Source organism: Carcharhinus amblyrhynchos, unplaced genomic scaffold (genome assembly GCF_965287045.1).
Source record: "Carcharhinus amblyrhynchos unplaced genomic scaffold, sCarAmb.v2.hapA chromosome_152, whole genome shotgun sequence".
NCBI classification, from domain to species: domain Eukaryota; kingdom Metazoa; phylum Chordata; class Chondrichthyes; order Carcharhiniformes; family Carcharhinidae; genus Carcharhinus; species Carcharhinus amblyrhynchos.
Genome location: NW_027649892.1, coordinates 380944 through 398653, shown reverse-complemented (window position 1 = coordinate 398653; position 17710 = coordinate 380944).

Sequence of the window (17710 nt, the reverse complement as noted above, 5' to 3'; positions counted from 1 at the left end):
ATCACTGTCCACCCTATCTAAGCCTCTAATCATCTTATATGTTTCAATAAGGTCCCCTCTTCTTTCTAATGAAAACAACCTCAAATCCCTCAGTCTCTCCTCATAGGACCTCCCCTCCATACCAGGCAACATCCTCTGCACCCTCTCCAATGCCTCCACATCCTTCCTATAATGTGGGGACCAGAACTGCACACAATACTCCAAGTGCGGACGCACCAGAGTTTTGTACAGTTGCAACATGACGTTGCGGCTCCTAAATTCAATCCCCCTACCAATAAACGCCAAGACACCGTATGCCTTCCTAACAACCTTATCTACTTGATTCCCAACTTTCACGGATCTATGTACAAATACACCTAGACCACTCTGTTCATCAACACTATTCAGAAGGTGGTGCTGAGCCTCTCTTTCTTGAACCAATACAGTCCATCCTCATCCAAGTACACCCACAGAGCTGTTACAAATGGGGTCCCAGAATTTTGAGTCAGCAATAGTGAGAGAACAGTGATATAATTGCAAGTCAGGGAACCTGGAGGAGACCTCATACAGGTGGCATTCCCATGCATCTGCTGCTCTTGCCCTTCTAGAGAGGTCACTGGTTTGGAAGGTGCTGTTTTAGGAGGAATGGTGGTGAGCTGCCACAGTGTATGCTGTAGGTGGTACACACTGCTGCCATTGTACGCTGTTAGTGCAGGGAGTGAATGTTTAAGATGACAGAAGGAGTGCCAGTCAAGTGAACTGCTTTATCCTAGATTGTGTTGAGCTTTTTGAGTGTTGTTGGAGCCACACTCATCCATGCAAGAGTATCCCATTGTGCTCCCGAATTGTGCCTTGTAGATGGTGGATGGGCTTTGGGGAGTTGGGCAGCGAATTACTGACCTCAGAATTTCCAGCCTCTGACTCGCTTTTTAAAGACACAAGGTGGGATTTTGCAGCCGCACTCACTTCAAGACCGGAAAATCCTGCCCGAGATCAACGGATTTTTGCATGGTCCATATCCCGCCTGCTACAATTCCCGTGGGTGGGCGGGATCGGACAATTCCATCCACAGTATTTGTATGGCTGGTCCAAATCTGTTTTTGGTCAATGGTAACTCCCAGGATGTTGACAGCGAGAGATTCAGTGTTGGTTACTTTATTGAATAACAAGGGAAAATTTGCTCTTTGAGGGTGGTCAACACCTGGCATTTTTGTGGCCACTTTTCAGCCCAAGCCGACATGTTCTCCAGGTCTTGCTGCATAACGACAGGGTTTGTTTCAGTACCTGAGGAGTTGCGAATGGTGCGAAACACTGAGCCAATATTAATTCCCCCGACACTATTACCTCTGCTTCAGGCATGCACAGTTGAAGCATGACAAACAGTTGGAAGGGAATTGAAAATCTACGTTACAACTTAAGTTTATCTCAGTGCCACTTCAATAAAGACCAAATTTTCAACATTGAACAAAAGAATCGCTGAAGTCTGTCGTTTTAACTGATGCATAGGAAGTCGAACACACATTCATTCCGATGGGTTCCTGCTGTGACTTAAAACTTACAAGCAACAAGCCAATAACCCAACAAGACTTCACTTCAATGAGCTTTCTCCCCAAAGAAATAGTCAAGATAAACCACCTCTAATAAATTTAACAACTCGAGTGACTGCCATTGTACTTGCTTATTGAACTATTCCCGTCGTATCCCGTCGTAAGTTGCAGTGTTATTTCATCTAAAATAATACTGTTGTGCATATTAAAGAAATGGTAACTTCAGGGAGGAATATCTACAAATGATACAGCTGTAAATTATTGTTTTTTTAAAAGGTATTCATGTTGAAACAGGATATGATGACATCAGAAAAACTAACTGGGAATAGCCACCAAAATCAACGATGTGAAAAAGCTGAACTAATGCAAGAGAAAGAGTCATTCAGGCAGGTGTTACAGCCAATACATCACGTACGTATGCTTATTCAGCTCGATTATTCTGTCAAATCTTGTGAATAAACTCTTCGGAACAACAACGGGTTTCACATGTAGGGCAGCAGCTAAAGCTTCCCACAGCTCCCACTGCAGTTTAATCATGACACATATTGACACAATTATAGGTCCTTTCCTTTCCACTCCTTTCACACTGTGGATTTACCTTTCTGCCCCAATATTGAGCCTCCAATGGCCAGCATCTGAATGGACCACCAAAACCCCACCGTCAAAGTAGACTGACTTTATTTGATCTCGGGGAGCAGCTCAAATAGCCTGTTCTGGTTCTGAGGCAAAAATCAGGTTACATGTGACGCAAAATAACTGCGTACCAACCAACACCTATAACTCAGATCTTTTTATTCAATAAAGTTTAATTATTAGTGTCACAAGTAGGCTTATATTGACATTGCAATGAAAATCCCTTAGTCGCCACACTCCGGCACCTGTTTGGGTACACTGAGGGAGAATTTAGCATGGCCAGTGCACTTAACCAGCACATCTTTTAGACCGTGGGAGGAAGCTGGAGCACCTGGAGGAAACGCTCACAGACATGGGGAGAACGTAGAGACTCCACACAGTGACCCAAACCGGGAATCGAACCTGGGTCCCTGGTATAAAATCCCTGGTCCTCAGTATAAAAGAAAGATGCATTTCTATAGCACCTTTTCAAATAGGAGAATAACCCAAAGCACTTTACAGCCAAATAAGTACTTGCAATCACTGTCATAAGGCAGGAAGTTCTCACAATGTACAATCTGGTGATTCTGTTTCAGTGACATTACTTCAATGATGACTATTGGTCTGGGAAGTACTGGAAGGGAACTTGTACCTATCACCTTCTGATACAAAGATAACAATGCTACTAAAAGGAACTACATATACCTTGAAGTTGTTATTTGCGACTATGTGGTTATCACAATACATTCATTTGTATTATAGTTCAAAAGACACACGCAATACGCAGAGGGATTGGGGTGGGGGTGGAATTCCTAACTGAAACACTGGACTCCAGACAGCAGCAAGAGGTCGACATGGAAAGGAAATCTCACAGGCATTTCTCATGTTAAAGAAATATTTTATTGGCAAGTCTCACGATATTCTAGTATGTAAATTGTACGTATCGGCCATGTTGCTTTCAGTTCTACAAGCTAGTGTTGACACTTCATGAGCCTTTCCCCTGAAAACTTCATCAAACTTTGTCAGTAAAGCCTTCTCGTTCTTTCTTCCTTGTATCTAACTTAAGATTTGGAGTTTAAATTTCAGAAAGAATGTTCCCCTTGGTGGCAGATTCAGAATTAGGGGTCATAGTTTGAGAAGAAAGGGGAAAACCTTTTACGATTGAGGTGAGGAGAAATTTCTTCACCCAGAGGGTGATGAATTGTGGGGAATTCACGACCACAGAATGCAGCATTGTGAGATTTCAAGAAGAAATTAGACGTGGCTCTTGGGACTAAAGGGATCAATGGATATGGGGGGGGGTGGGGGGTGGGATATTGAATTTGATGATCAAAATGAATGGTGGAGCAGGCTTGAAGGGCCGAATGGCCTACTCCTGCTTCTAGTTTCAATGAATGGTTCTAGGTTTCCACTTAAATGTGTCTGCGCAATTCACCTAGACCATTCCTGTTGCAGTGAGTTTGACATGCTAACCTCTCTGCATAATAATGTTCATTTCCTGAGCTCATGTTATGACATTTTATTCATTTATAGAGTTAAGTAAATTGAGGGATCCAACTTGCTGCTGGCTCTTTATTCCTATTTGATAATATTTTGCTCTTTGAAGTGTACAGATGTTAATTTTAAATAAAATTGTGGCAACGCCGCCCTCACAGCAGGGAGTTATGTTTGGAGGAGCGAAAAGAATCACAACTACAACTCCAGCCCCTACTCAGTGAGAGCACCGGATCCTGTAAGGGGCGTCAAATCATCGAATTGCCCCTTTCCATGTAAGTGACAAAATCTATAAACTAAAGGAACACCTGACTGCCGTTTCAATCTTCAAATCCTCGTCATGTTACTATCTGTGTGTCAGTGCAGAATTAGATGCTTATCACTGTTCACAGTGTAATCTAAAACCGGGCAAACATCGTAAGCTCAATTCAAAAAGGTAACTTCACGCTCACTTAAGCTTCCATCTATTGGAATACTATATCATTCCAAATAAAGCTAATGCTTTTAAAAACTGTTGGATTTTACATTTGAACATCAATCAAGAACAAACAAGATAATTGATCATTGATTAGAATTATTAAAAGGTATCAGCCTGGATTCTGATAACACTCAACAAGGGTTCAAACTCCCACTTCGGAGATGAGCACCATAACCCATGCTGGCAATTTAAGTTTAAGTTTTAAGTTTATTTATTAGTATCACAAGTAGGCTTGCAGCAACACTGCAATGAAGTTGTGCGAAAATCCCCTAGTTGCAACACTGTTCGCATATACTGAGGGAGAATTTAGCATGACCTATGCACCTAACCTGCACATCTTTCGGACTGTGGGAGGAAACCAGAGCAGCCGAAGGAAACCCACGCAGACATGGGCAGAATGAGCAGACTCCACATAGGCAGTGACCCAAGCTGGGGATCGAACCCAGGTCCCTGGTGTTGTGAGGCTGCAGTGCTAACCACTGTGCTACTTCAGTGCAGATCTGAAGAAGAGTTGCACTGTCTTACAGCTGGTATCTTTTGAACCTTGAAAGCTTACATTGAAAGTGACCGCTCATCGGTGAAAACCTCATTGGCTGTAAAGTGGTTTTCATAACTTCTCCAAACCCTGAATAAAAACTATCTCTTTCTGAAAAAAAACCTACACCACTGGATGGAGCTGTGCATATATACTTTACACAAGTGGAAAGTTATGCGTGCAACCATAAAACAGTGTGCAGCCAGTAGTGTAAGCTAGTGCTGTCAGTTTGGTGTAAGTGCCAAAAGACCTATAGTATTATCAGGTGAACAAAACAGTAGCAGCAGTATACAACGATTATCACTTCTAATTTTATCACAATTAAATGCAATACTGTCACTGCTTTTAAGACAATTACCAACAAGGGCTGTGTGCATGCCCCTCGTTTGACACGAGGTGAACCTCCACCTGTGGAATAAAGACAAAAATATTAATCTTACAGCCTGCCCTTCCGGTGTCTCCCGAGGTTTAACCCTATTTAATAGCCCCTACCATATCCCTCCATTCTCGTTTAAGATGCAGTTAGATAGGCACATGAGTGAAACGAGAATGGAGGGATGTGGTAGGGGCTATTAAATAGGGTTAAACCTCGGGAGACACCGGAAGGGCAGGCTGTAAGATTAATATTTTTGTCTTTATTCCACAGGTGGAGGTTCACCTCGTGTCAAACGAGGGGCATGCACACGGCGGGTCGTGCGTGGGCTGCTCTTGGAAGTTCCAGGAGTGGCCTAGTACTTCATGTTGGTGTGTGTGCTTGATCCTGGACCGGTAGACGGGCGCCGCAACAGCTCAGTGACTAGCACTGCTGGCTGTGCAGACACATGGATTTGGGCCTGTGTCTGTGGGAGTTTGCGCATTCTCCCTGTGGTTGCGTGGGTTTCCTCCGGGCGCTCCGGTTTCCTCCCACACCCCAAAGATGTGCTCTTAGGCTAATCGGTTTTTACCAAATTGACACTATTTCTTCCCTGAATCTGACTGAGTAGGGTTCCATTCGTAGACATGCAGGGTAGAATAGGTGTAGGGTGATGCGGCGGCGCGGGCTCGTTGGGCCGAAGGGCCTGTTTCCCGTGCTGGGTTGTTCTTTGTTCTTTGTTCTTTGTCTCCCAGTTCATCTGGGCATTCAACATAAGCCTCAACACGGTGACACAGTGGTCAGCACTGCTGCCTCACAGCATGAGGGACCCGGGTTTGATTCCTAGCTTGGGTCACTGTCTGTGCAGAGTCCGCACGTTCTCCCCGAGTTTGTGTGGGTTTCCTCCGGGTGCTCTGGTTTCCTCCCACTGCTGGAAGGTGTGCTGGTTAGGTGCAATAACCATGCTAAATTCTCCCTCGGTGTACCTGAACAGACAGCGCAGTGTGGCGACTGGGGGATTTACACAGAATCTCCAGTGCAGTGTTAAATGTTAGTCTACTCGTGACACTAATGAAACAAACAAAAACACGTCTTAAACTCAACATTGAGGCAAAAAAAGATATGTTTTCTGCACCGCCCATTCCAAGTAAGATTGTCAAATAATCCTGATTTGAAGAAATCAAATTCTAATTCAACAACATCGTAAAAAAATCTAACTTCTTAACATCACCGCTAGCATTGAGTTTTTTTAAAATTCACTTGTGTTAACATTTGTTTCCCAGCCCCAAAAAAGTTTTATCTTTAAAACACAGTCAAGACCAGTCGCTGTTCAAGCTTCTATTCTGTGGATGCAGCGTCCTGCCCAAAGTGACAAGACTTGAGTCTGCTTTCCAACCACCGCAAGCTGATGAGGAAGCAACAGTCCCGTTGGTAAATCCGAAGCTTGCAACCCGGCCCTGCCATTTTAAAACAGCAAGGCGTTCATCGCAGGCAAGGCAACACTGAAATTGCAGATAGGGTTCCCCATAAAAGGGAGAGCAGCGCTTTAGGTTGAGAAGCCGTACCTGTACACAGTGAAACACACACGCCAGGGCATATATGGCTATTTGCTCGCTTATCCTCATTTCCAGAGCTCGGGTTTCAGCCTGTGATTGAAATTAGAGAGAAAACCCCCCCCCACATCAATACATATTTTATCCTTTGGCCAAGGTACAGTCAGAATGTGAAGTTTCCAGTCGTAAGTTGGAATTACTAGACACACATATAGCAGTGGGCTGAAGATATTGGGGAGAAGCCGGGCGAGGGAGACTATCAGTGCTCCCCTTTCGCTTTCAGAAGGTGCTTCGCTTCACTGTCCAAAGAAATCAGATAAGTTGTAAAGCATCAGCGCCCTGAACAAGCCCCTTCATGCCCGGTGCACTGTCCAGTTCATTTCCCATTTAAACTTGCCCACACTCACTCACACACAAATATCATAGGATCGACCCGGCGCTGCTAATAAATTTCATGACAAACAGTCCGTGCAACCAAATAAATGTTCACCACCCCCCAAAAAAACAGAAACATTGCAAAAGAAAAAACTTTCACCTTTCACTGTAACCGGGAGCTTTTCAAAGCAATACATTGATTTATCCAGGCTTTCTTCCCCCTACAGTTTAAGGCTACAGACTGGCAGCCGCAGGCGAAATTATCTCAAGTGCAGTTTAGGACAAGGCGGGTGGGGGGCAAGGAATTCCTTCCAGGGTTCACTGTCACTTTCCCATTCTACCCTCTGCTGCACCGAAACCACTCAAAGTGCAAACCAGGGACCCCTCCCTCACTAACCCAGCTACTCACTAACTAACCCACCCCAGCCAGCCAGCCAGCCTCTCACTCAGTGCCTGCAGATTCTGAAATTGGCTGGGTGGGTGTTACAGCCACAGACCCGTCCTCTTTCTGCCTGCCGCCAACAAACCCCCATGAGGTTCTGGGCAGAGTGTAGCTCCAAATCCAACTGAGGAGTTATCTAAAACTACTACACAACTGGAAATATATTCCGCCCAGAAACAGCAAGAGGAGAGTGGATCACCCGGCGTTCACACTGCAACAGCAAGGTTCGGAGGAATGTTGATTTCAGAAGGAGAAAATAACAAGTCATTTCACTCCCCTTGTTGTGGAAATCCAGCCCACTGCCCCGCTATTGTTTTTTTTGCAGCCAAAATAAACACCCAACCTGCCCCTCAGCAAATGATTCATTCCTCCAGGGGAGGTTCATTATAGGGAACTCAGTGGATTGATATAAATCTTTGGAAAAGTTGCCTGCAGTAACTGATTCTTCCAGGAGTTTATTCCTCTCTTAGCCCTGACACTTTCTGCCACTCAGCCCAAGCAACATCTTGGCACGAAAAATGTTGGCAATGCTTAGCAAGTCAGACAGCCTCTGCAGAGAGAAAGAGAGATAGAAACCGAGTTTGCCGCTCATTTTCCGGTCTCCTGATGGCCGGAAACGGCGTGAACGACGGATCAGGGTTTGACCCCATGGCCCTTTTCCACCTGGGCAATTCTCCTGAACCCGCCAATGGCTCCGACTCTTGAGTTAGAGACAGAGATTTTTGGACAGATCCAACTTCCAGTTACACAAGAAAAGTTCAATGAAAAGCCTGACGCTAAATGCTGGGGAATTAAACAACTGACCCCCACCCCCACACTGACAACCCCTCCCACACCCTGGCTGAGTGCCACCTCAAACCACTTCCTCCTTCCCTCACACCTGTACACCAATTTCAAACTACCTCCCCCCCCTCAGCACTGCCACCCAGACTCCCACTTGAAAGCACTCCCCCCCACCCTCCACTGTGATTCCCCCCCACCATGACTCCCCCCCACCACCCACCGTGACTCCCCCTTCAGAGCTCTGGCCAACTTCCCGAATCCCCACCCATTCTGACCCATTTACACACTCACCAAACCTGCCCACTTACAGGCTCACCCATTCACCATCACTCACTCACCAATGATAACTCACCCACGCTCACTCACTTACTTCCTGGTGCACGGTCCCTAAATCCCTTCCCCCCTCCCCCAGCACTCACTCATCACCCCCTAGCACCCTCACTGTCCCCTCCCCCCCCCCAGCACTCATTGATTTGCACACCCGCCTGCCCCCCTGCTCTCTGGCACAACCGCTCTCCTGCATGCACTGGTACACTCATTCCATGGCACAGCCACTCCCTGGCACAGTCCTTTCAACCCAGGAGCACCAAGGCTAATACCTTAGCACCTCTTCTTGCCACCTTGCTTAGCGAAGCAAACAGCACAAGCAAATAATCCAGCCTGTCTTATTCTAGAGTTCCATGCTAACTTCCTCAATCACTTCATGAGTGAGCTGAATAAACCCTCTTAACAAAATTCTCCTATAATAAGCAAGTGATGGTATCAATATGAGGAACGATGAGACAGACTAGGTTCATATTGAGTTTAGAAGAGTAAGAGGTGACCTGATTGAAACATGTAAGATTCTAAAGGGTGTTCTCAGGCTGGGAGTGGAGAGAAAGTTTCCTCTTATGGCAGAATCTTGAACTAGGGGTCACTGTTTAAAAATAAGGCGTTGTCCACTTAAACCAGAGATGAGGAGAATTTCTTCTCACCTAGGGCCATGAGTCTTTGAGACTCTCTTCCTGAAAAGACAGGAAGCAGAGTCTTTGAATATTTTTAATGCAGAGCTAGATGAACTTGATAAGCAAGGGGGTGATAGGTTATCAGAGGTAAGCAGATTGGAGATTATGAGATCAATCACGGAGGAACAGACTCGAGGGGCTGAATGACCCTGTTCCTTGTTCAGATATTTCTGTAAGTGATGTCCACCTCGCAATTTTCCCCTTCAAAATTCTTGGTCACTTCAGAAAATTATGACAACATGTTTTTCGAATATTAGTAAATTGCAACATTTTGAGCTGTCAATTCCAAGTAGGCATTGCTGGCCTAATACTGCCCATAGTTCAGGGCCAATTTCACAAGCTCACTCAGAAAGCTCACGAGAGCTGCTGTGAAAATTGACACACTTACATTTAGAATGCCCTGCGTTGATTATGATGCTGAAACATACAGGTTAAGTTGACAGGAACAAATGGAAAATATTCCTTTCCCCAGTAATAACTTGCCGTTCCTAAAAAAAATTTAAGCATTCATGATGCATGTTATTGGAAATCCAATCAATCCACCGAACCCTTTTTCTCTAAGCCATTTTCATTATCTCGAAAAGCAAATACATCCACAGAGGTATGTGTTTTAATAACAATGGATGGCCGTAATTCTCCCATCTCACATGCCTCGTTACCGCTGCCGGCGAGAACAGAGAATTTGGCACTCAGCCAAATCTTTGTTCATTGCAGCAGGACCAGAGAATCCCAGCTGCAGACAAGGTTGGAGAACTCCAGCCGCGTAGAAACTAGAAGCAGGAGGAGGACATTTAGCCTTTTGAGCCTGTTCCACCATTCATTTTGATCATGGTTGATCATCGAATTCAATATCCTGATTCCCTTCCCCTTCCTTCCATATCCCTTGATCCCTTTCGCCCCAAGAGCTGTATCTAATTTCTTCTTGAAATCACACAACATTTTGGCCTCAACTACATCCTGGAGTAGTGAATTCCATACATTCACCACTCTCTGGACGAAGAAGTTTCTTCTCACCTCAGTTCTAAAAGGTTGATCTCTTACCCTCAAACTATGACCTCTAGTTCTGGACTCCCCCACCACTGGGAACAATCTTTCTGAATCCACTCTGTCTAATCCTGTTAGAATTTTATGCGTTTCTATGAGATTCCCTCTCACTCTTCGAAACACACGGGAATACAATCCTAACTGATTTAGTCTCTCCCCATGTAACAGACCTGCCATCCCAGGAATCAGCCTGGTAAACGTTTGCTGTACTCCCTTTATAGCAAGGACATCCTTCCTCAGATAAGGACACCAAAACTGCACGCAATATTCGAGATATACCTTCAAAATGGTCAGCTAATTTTATAATTGAGTCACACAAAAAAAATTGCAGATGTTGGAAAGCTGAAATAAAGCACGGAAAGTGCTCAAACACTCAACAGTTTGTCCCTGGGGAGAGAAGCAAAATCGAGGGGCTGAATTTCACCAGCCCCTAGGAGGCAAGGTTGGAGTTAGGGAGACCGAAAGACTATTTTTCCAACATCCGCAGTAATTTGCTTTTACTTATTTTGAATGTTGTTTTTATTTTAAACAATAATTTCAACTTTTAACTTTCTTTCCTATTTTCTTAAAGAGATGTTGGGAATGAGCATTTATCCTTCATCATCTAGAAGAAAATAAGTGTGAACCTTTCATCTGGTTATACTTCTGGCCAGAGGTGAACGATGTAAAACTATTAGAAAAACAGAAAGTGCAGGAAAATTTCAGCAGGCCTGACAGCATCAGTGGAGAGAATAGAGTTTATCTTATTTATTAGCATCACAAGTAAGTTTACATTAACACTGCAATGAAGTTCTTGTGAAAATCCCCGAGTCGTCACACTCTGATGCCTGTTCAGGTACACTGAGGGAGAATTTAGCACGGCCAATGCACCCTAACCAGCACGTCTTTCAGATTGTGGGAGGAAACTGGAGCATCCGGAGGAAACCCACGCAGACACAGAGAGAAGGTGTAAACTCCACACAGACAGCGACCCAAGCCGGGAATCAAACCCGGGTCCCTGGTGCTGTGAGGCAGCAGTGCTAACCACTGTACCACTGTGCGCACCCCGCCCCCCCCCCAACATTTCGAGTCTGCATGACCTTTCGTCAGAGCTTGTTATATCAGGAGGGTCATTTCAGAAAATGGCATCATCGCAACAAATGTGGTGGAGGCAAGGAACTGAGAGAATGGGATGGAGATCTTACAGGATATGGGCTCTGAGGTGCTGTAGTCAAGGTAGCTGTGGGAGTCGGTGGGCTTGTAATATTAAACTGTTTATTCTTTCTTGGGGGTCTGCTGATGTCTTGTGAGTACCAGATGTTTTCTGTTTTATTTCATTTTTTTCAGCACTTAAATTCTGTTTACTGTTTCATATCTTTTGGTTCACTGCAGGCAACTTCCACCTGTTTTCAATATTTATCCAGTTTTTCATTAAAGCCAATTTAACCCATTATCTCCCCATCCTCCATACAACCTCCTGAAATGTACACAAAAACAGCCAAGTTCTATCCACGATTAGTAACTCCAACCTCATTGTTTTTGATCTTACAGTAATTCTCCTGTTCAGAATACATGGGAGTAAATAATTTCTGGATTATAGAAGGACGTTAGCATGTCTAATCACAAGTGTGAGAACCAGAAAACATCGCAGCAAAAAATATTTACCTGATGTATAAAAATGAGAAAACATTATAAAGCAGTGATTAACTATGTGTCACTTAACCAAATAACGGATCTTCCTTGTTATTGTTGCACTGCTTCTTGATGTTGTAAACTGTTAAGACACCCATACCATACACCTCACATTTTTTCAGTGAAACACCTTCATTTAGTTTCTTTATGATTTTCACTTTTCACTTTGGCAACCCTTGGGTCTACTTAGAAGCAGCACTGGGAAGAGAGAGGAGTGGGGAGGAGAGAGAGAGAAAACAAGAGAGAAAGGAGAGATAGATTGGTAGACAGAGACCATCAGAAAGAGAGAGAGGGAGAGTGAGGAGAAATAAATTGAGTGGCTTTGCAGCCTCACACTGCATTTTTCTACATTACATATTCATCACTTCAGATGAGTTGTTGCCTTCTATATTTGTCGCAGTGTCCAAATGGTCAAGTGATGAGTCGCTATGTTAACTCCAAATATTTGTGGGAAACTGGTGTTTCTGGACCGGAACCATCTTGGTGTCCTGAGTTTGCAAAGCCGTGTTATTAGGATTCTTGTAGCTAAAATTGGTAGCTAAAATCATAAACTAGAAAACTAGAGTATAATCCGGGCACAGATTAAATTCACTGGTAGAAGAAGCAAAAGCGATGTGAGGAAATCTTTTTCACCCACTGAGTGATTAAGGTCCGGAGTGCACTGCCTGAGAGTGTAGTGGAGACAGGTTCAATTGAAGCATTCAAAACGGAATTAGACTGTTCTTTGAGAATGAAGAATGTGCTGGTTACAACAAGAAGGCAGGAGACTGGCACTAAGTGAATTATTCATTCAGGGAGCCAGTGCAGACACAATGGGCCGAATGGCCTCCTTCAGCACTGTAACAATGTGATTGAGAGAATATAAATGATATTGAGTGGGATGCAAGAACAGAGAAACTCGATGGTATATGTTTACAAAGCTTTGGAGGAGGCAGGGCAGGTTGATATGGCAGCTAAGAAAACCTGAGAGATACTTGGCTTTGTACATAGGGACATTGCACAGAAAGGGAAAGAAATTATGCTAAACCTTTACAACTCTCTAGTTAAATCTCAACTAGAGATTTTTGTTTTATTCATTCATGAGATGTTGGTGTCGTTGGCTGGGCCAGCATTAGTTGCCCATCCTTAATTGCCCTTGAACTGAGTGGTTTGCGAAGCCTTTTCAAAGGGCATTTAACATTCAACCACATTGGTGTGGATCTGAACTGACATGTAGGTCGCACCAGAATTTCCTTCCCTAAAGGACATTAGATGGGGGTTTTACAAAATTCAAACTTCACCATGGGATTTGAACCCAGGTCCCCAGAACATTACCCTAGGTCCTCTGGATTACTGGCCAGTGACAATACCACAACACCACCACCATATCCCCCAAAAGTTGTGTACAATTCTGAGCGCCACACTTTAAGGATGGTATCAGGGCCCTAGAGAATGTACAAAGGAGATTTACTAAAATTACAGCCAATGATATGAAACCTTGCTTCATATCAAAAAAAGCACTTTTGAATTCACTGGCTGGAAACTACTAGTTAATTTATTTTTTTAATACTAAACCCACATTCCAGTTCCTTCGGATCACAGTCAAAGATGGCTGCACATTTGCAACACTGTATTTTCTACATTCCAAAACCTTGTGTGCAAAGCTACACCTGGAACAATGGCCTTGGAGGACTGAGAATGGGGACCATCTCCTAATCCATTGAAAAAGCATCCAGACAATCACATGGGCACTCAGCTGGAAACAAACCGTTAGGTGTAATAACTTTTACAATAAAACTGTGACTGAGAGAGCAATTTCAAGTCATGACCCACTTAAGGTAGTCGGAATACACTAGCTATGACCATATTTATATCACTGGGCAGTTGGCGGAGAGAGCATCATCTTGACAAATGGGCTCTTTTGTGTTTAAGTAACTGTTTTATTTCTAAAGCGAATGACCAACAACTAAGATACTGAAGGAATGAATCCTGAGTGAGTTCCCCCTCTCTCTCCCTCTCTCTCTCTCTCTGTAGCTTGCAAGTTTTGAACACTGCCTGCTGATTTTGACTGTCCAGGTGCCACAATGCGTGATTTTAAGAAGAATTCAAACCAGTGCTGCTGTCTCCAGAAGAACATATATCTGATCCACCCATAATCTTAAACCACCTCGATACTGAAAGCAGTAGGATCATCAAGTTTAGCTTGAAGTCAGCTGTGTTACCAACCTTCAGAATCTGCAAACCTCTTGTATTTTACTGAATGTATTTGAAGAGGACTAATCTGAAGTATTATGCTGGAGAGTGAGATTAAATTGGACAGCACTTTCAAAGAGCTAGCACGGACATGACAGCCCAAATAGTCTCCTGTAAGATTCTATGATCTGTTGGTATTCCCAGTTTAAAGCATATCAATTAATGGGAAAATGTACCTAAAGATTGTATTCATCTACTCACTTCACAAAAGGAAACAATTAAGTAGCTCTGGATACAGGGCATTTACAGATGATGAGTTCTTTCTTCAATAATCCAATTCCCAATCTTCTACAACCAATGAATCCCAAATTGCATGCCAGCCAAACATGTAGTATTGCAGGCCAGCACAGTGGCACAATGGTTATCACACCAGCCTCACAGTGCTAGGGATCTGGATTCAATTCCAGCCTTGGATCACTGTCTGTGTGGAGTTTGCACATTCTCCCCATGTCTGCATGAGTTTTCTCTGGGTGCTTCAGTTTCCTCCTATACTCCAAAGGTGTGTGGGTCAGGTTGATTGGCCATGCTAAATTGTCCCTTAGTTTCAGGGGGATTAGAGGGTAAATATAGGATTATAGCAATGGGATAGTCTGTTGGAGAGTTGGTGCAGATTTGATGGGCTGAATGGCCTCCTTTCTGCACTGCAGAGCTTCTACAAGTATTATATAAAGTTATGAGAAGCAATAAAGTATGAAATCATATTTTAAAAAAATCATTCCAGGGACGTGGGTGTAGGTTAAGTAGATGTGCACTTATAGCCCATCCCTTATTAACCTCAAGAGACCGATGGTGAGTCGCTTTCTTGAACCGTTGCAGTCACTGAAGTGTAGGTGCACCCACGGTGCTGTTCGGGAGAGTGTTCCATAATATTGACTCAGTGAAGGAACAGCAGTGTGTTCCTAATTCTGTAATCAGATCAATTTATCAAACTATCTTTGGATCAAATTATTTGACTTGAAATATTTAAGGCTTTAATCAACAATTAAAAAGGGAGGGGGAGAAGCTCTGGGGATTATTTTGGATAGTGTCACACTAAAACAACACGATCAGGAAAACATGCTGTTGGTTCAGTTTTTTAAAACTAATTCTTGCCTGACAATGATGCACAAATCAAGACAAGATCAGTTGCAAAGTTGTTTTTAAAAAAAGGACTTTAAAATTGCGAATGCCTCCAACCGACATTGGAGCTTGTCGAGACATTGAACGAAAGTGACCAAGAGATTTTGTCGGGTTTCAACACCTAAAGGGTCAATCAACTTTAACTGATCTTCTCCCCACCCTATCAAGCGAAGGGAGACGTGGCCACAAATTTCTCGAGTCCAAAATCTTTTAACATGGTGTTTAACTTCCCCATCATTACATTGAGAAATGTTAGTCCATTCTATTATAGAAGCTATATATAAAACGGGCAGTAATTCCTGCACCAACCGTGCAAAATGCTTTACCCATTATAAAAAAAACTGAATTGGTTTAAAAAAATACAATCTTACCAGGTGGCTTTCGAAGAATGGAAAATGCGAAATCTGAAAGGTGTTTGACAGAAGCTAATGGTTAATGAGCTACTTCAACATAGAGTAAACAGCTCTCACTTTGTTTGGGATAAGAGGTATTCACTTCACAGCTTCCATTTCACAACAAGTTCAACACAAAACGAGAGTGAGTACGATTGTCACACTTTTTAATTACATTTCATTGCCTTACATTTAAAAGCACATTTACTTTCAGCTGAATTCCTGTAACGTTCAGGATTTGGGTCGAAGCTTTTGAGCTGCCTATCCTCTGAGCGCCCTCTGCCGCTGAAATCCACCAAACTCTGGAAGGAATCTTATTAATTCTATTCAATAAGGTGCAGTTTTGTACGGTGGACACATGAGGAACTATTTCTGTTTAATCCACCTGCTTGTTATTTTGGAAAAGATGGCAGGTGACAGTCCCCATTGCATAAGGATCAGGGGCAGTCAAAGTTTGGCACTAAACCACAGAAAGAGCGATTGGAGCAGATGTCCAGAAGTTTGGGAAAGATGTAGATTTAAGGAATGTCTCTTCAGGAAGAGAAGGAAGTGAAGAAACTAAGGGAGGGAATGAAAGAATGGAGGCTAGAATGGAGGAATGCAAACATCACTGAGGAACCATGATGTGGAGATGCTGGCGTTGGACTGAGGTGGGCACAGTAAGAAGTCTCACAACACCAGGTTAAAGTCCAATAAGTTTATTTGCTAGCACGAGGTTTTGGAGCGCTGCCCCTTCATCAGGTGAGTGGAGGATTGGGCTCACAAACAGGGCATATATAGATACAGACTCAATTTATAAGATAATGGTTGGAACATGATCCTCCACTCGCCTGATGAAGGGGCAGTGCTCCGAAGGCTCGTGCAACCAAATAAACTTGTTGGACTTTAACCTGGTGTTGTAGACTTCTTGCTTTACCACTAAGGAGATGTAGTAGATCCCACAATTCATACATAGCATTTTTCATCCTCTTAAATTCATTTCTGGGATGTGGGTATCACTGGTTATGCCACCATTTGTTGCCCATCCCTAATTGCCCTTGAGAAGGTGGTGGTAAGCTGCCATCTTGAACCATTGCAGTCCATGTGGTGAAGGTACACTCACAGTGCTGTTAGGGAAGGAGTTCCAGACCTTTGGCCCAGTGACAGTGAAGGAATGGCCAACATATTCCCAAATTACGATGGTAAGTGGCTTGGAAGGGAACTTCCAGGTGGTGGTGTTCCCATGTATCAGTTATCCTTGTCCTATATGGTAATATTTGTGGGTTAAGAAGTTTCTGCCTAAGGAGTCTTGCTAAGTTCCTTTAGTGCATCTTGTAGATGGTACATGCCGCTGCCACTGTACGTCAGCGGTGGAGTGAGTGAATGTTTAAGATGGGGGATGGGGTGCCAATCAAGTGGGTTGCTTTCTCCTGAATGGTGTTGGCCTTCTTGAGTGTTTGAGCTACACTCATCCAGGCAAGTGGAGAGTTTTCCATCACACTCTTGACTTGTGCCTTGTAGACGGTTGACAGGCTTTGGGGAGTCGAGAAGTAAATTACTCACTGCAAGATTTTTAGCCTCTGAAGCATTCTTATAGTTACAGTATTTATATGGCTGGTACGGTTCAGTTTATGGTCAATGATTTATCCCAGGACGTTGATAGGTCTATCCTGAGGCCTATCCTTCTATGGTAATTTTCAGCCTGTTGGCCTTCAGTACATGGGAAGTATAACAGAGTTCTGATATTTCTCTTGCTATGGTCTGGATCAACATGGACTTCTGTTTTTCCCCTTCCTCATCCTTGAAGTTGTTCAGAAGGTGGGACTTGTCGACTTATCCATGTTACTGTGTAGATTGAAATAACAGAGTTTATCTTCCAGAATCTCATTCTATTTGTTAATAAAGTTAGGACTTTATGGGAAGGATCTGAGCACTTTAAACCATAGCTGAACATTTAGTTTTTAGAATTGAAAGATCAGTTGCCAATGCCTTGTCACAGCAGGGCATTCATTAATGAGATGTGGGCATCACTGGCGTGGGCATCACTGGCATGGGCATCATTGCTGTGGATCTGGAATCAGACCAGTTCAGGACGCCAGGTTTCTTTCCCTAAGGATTA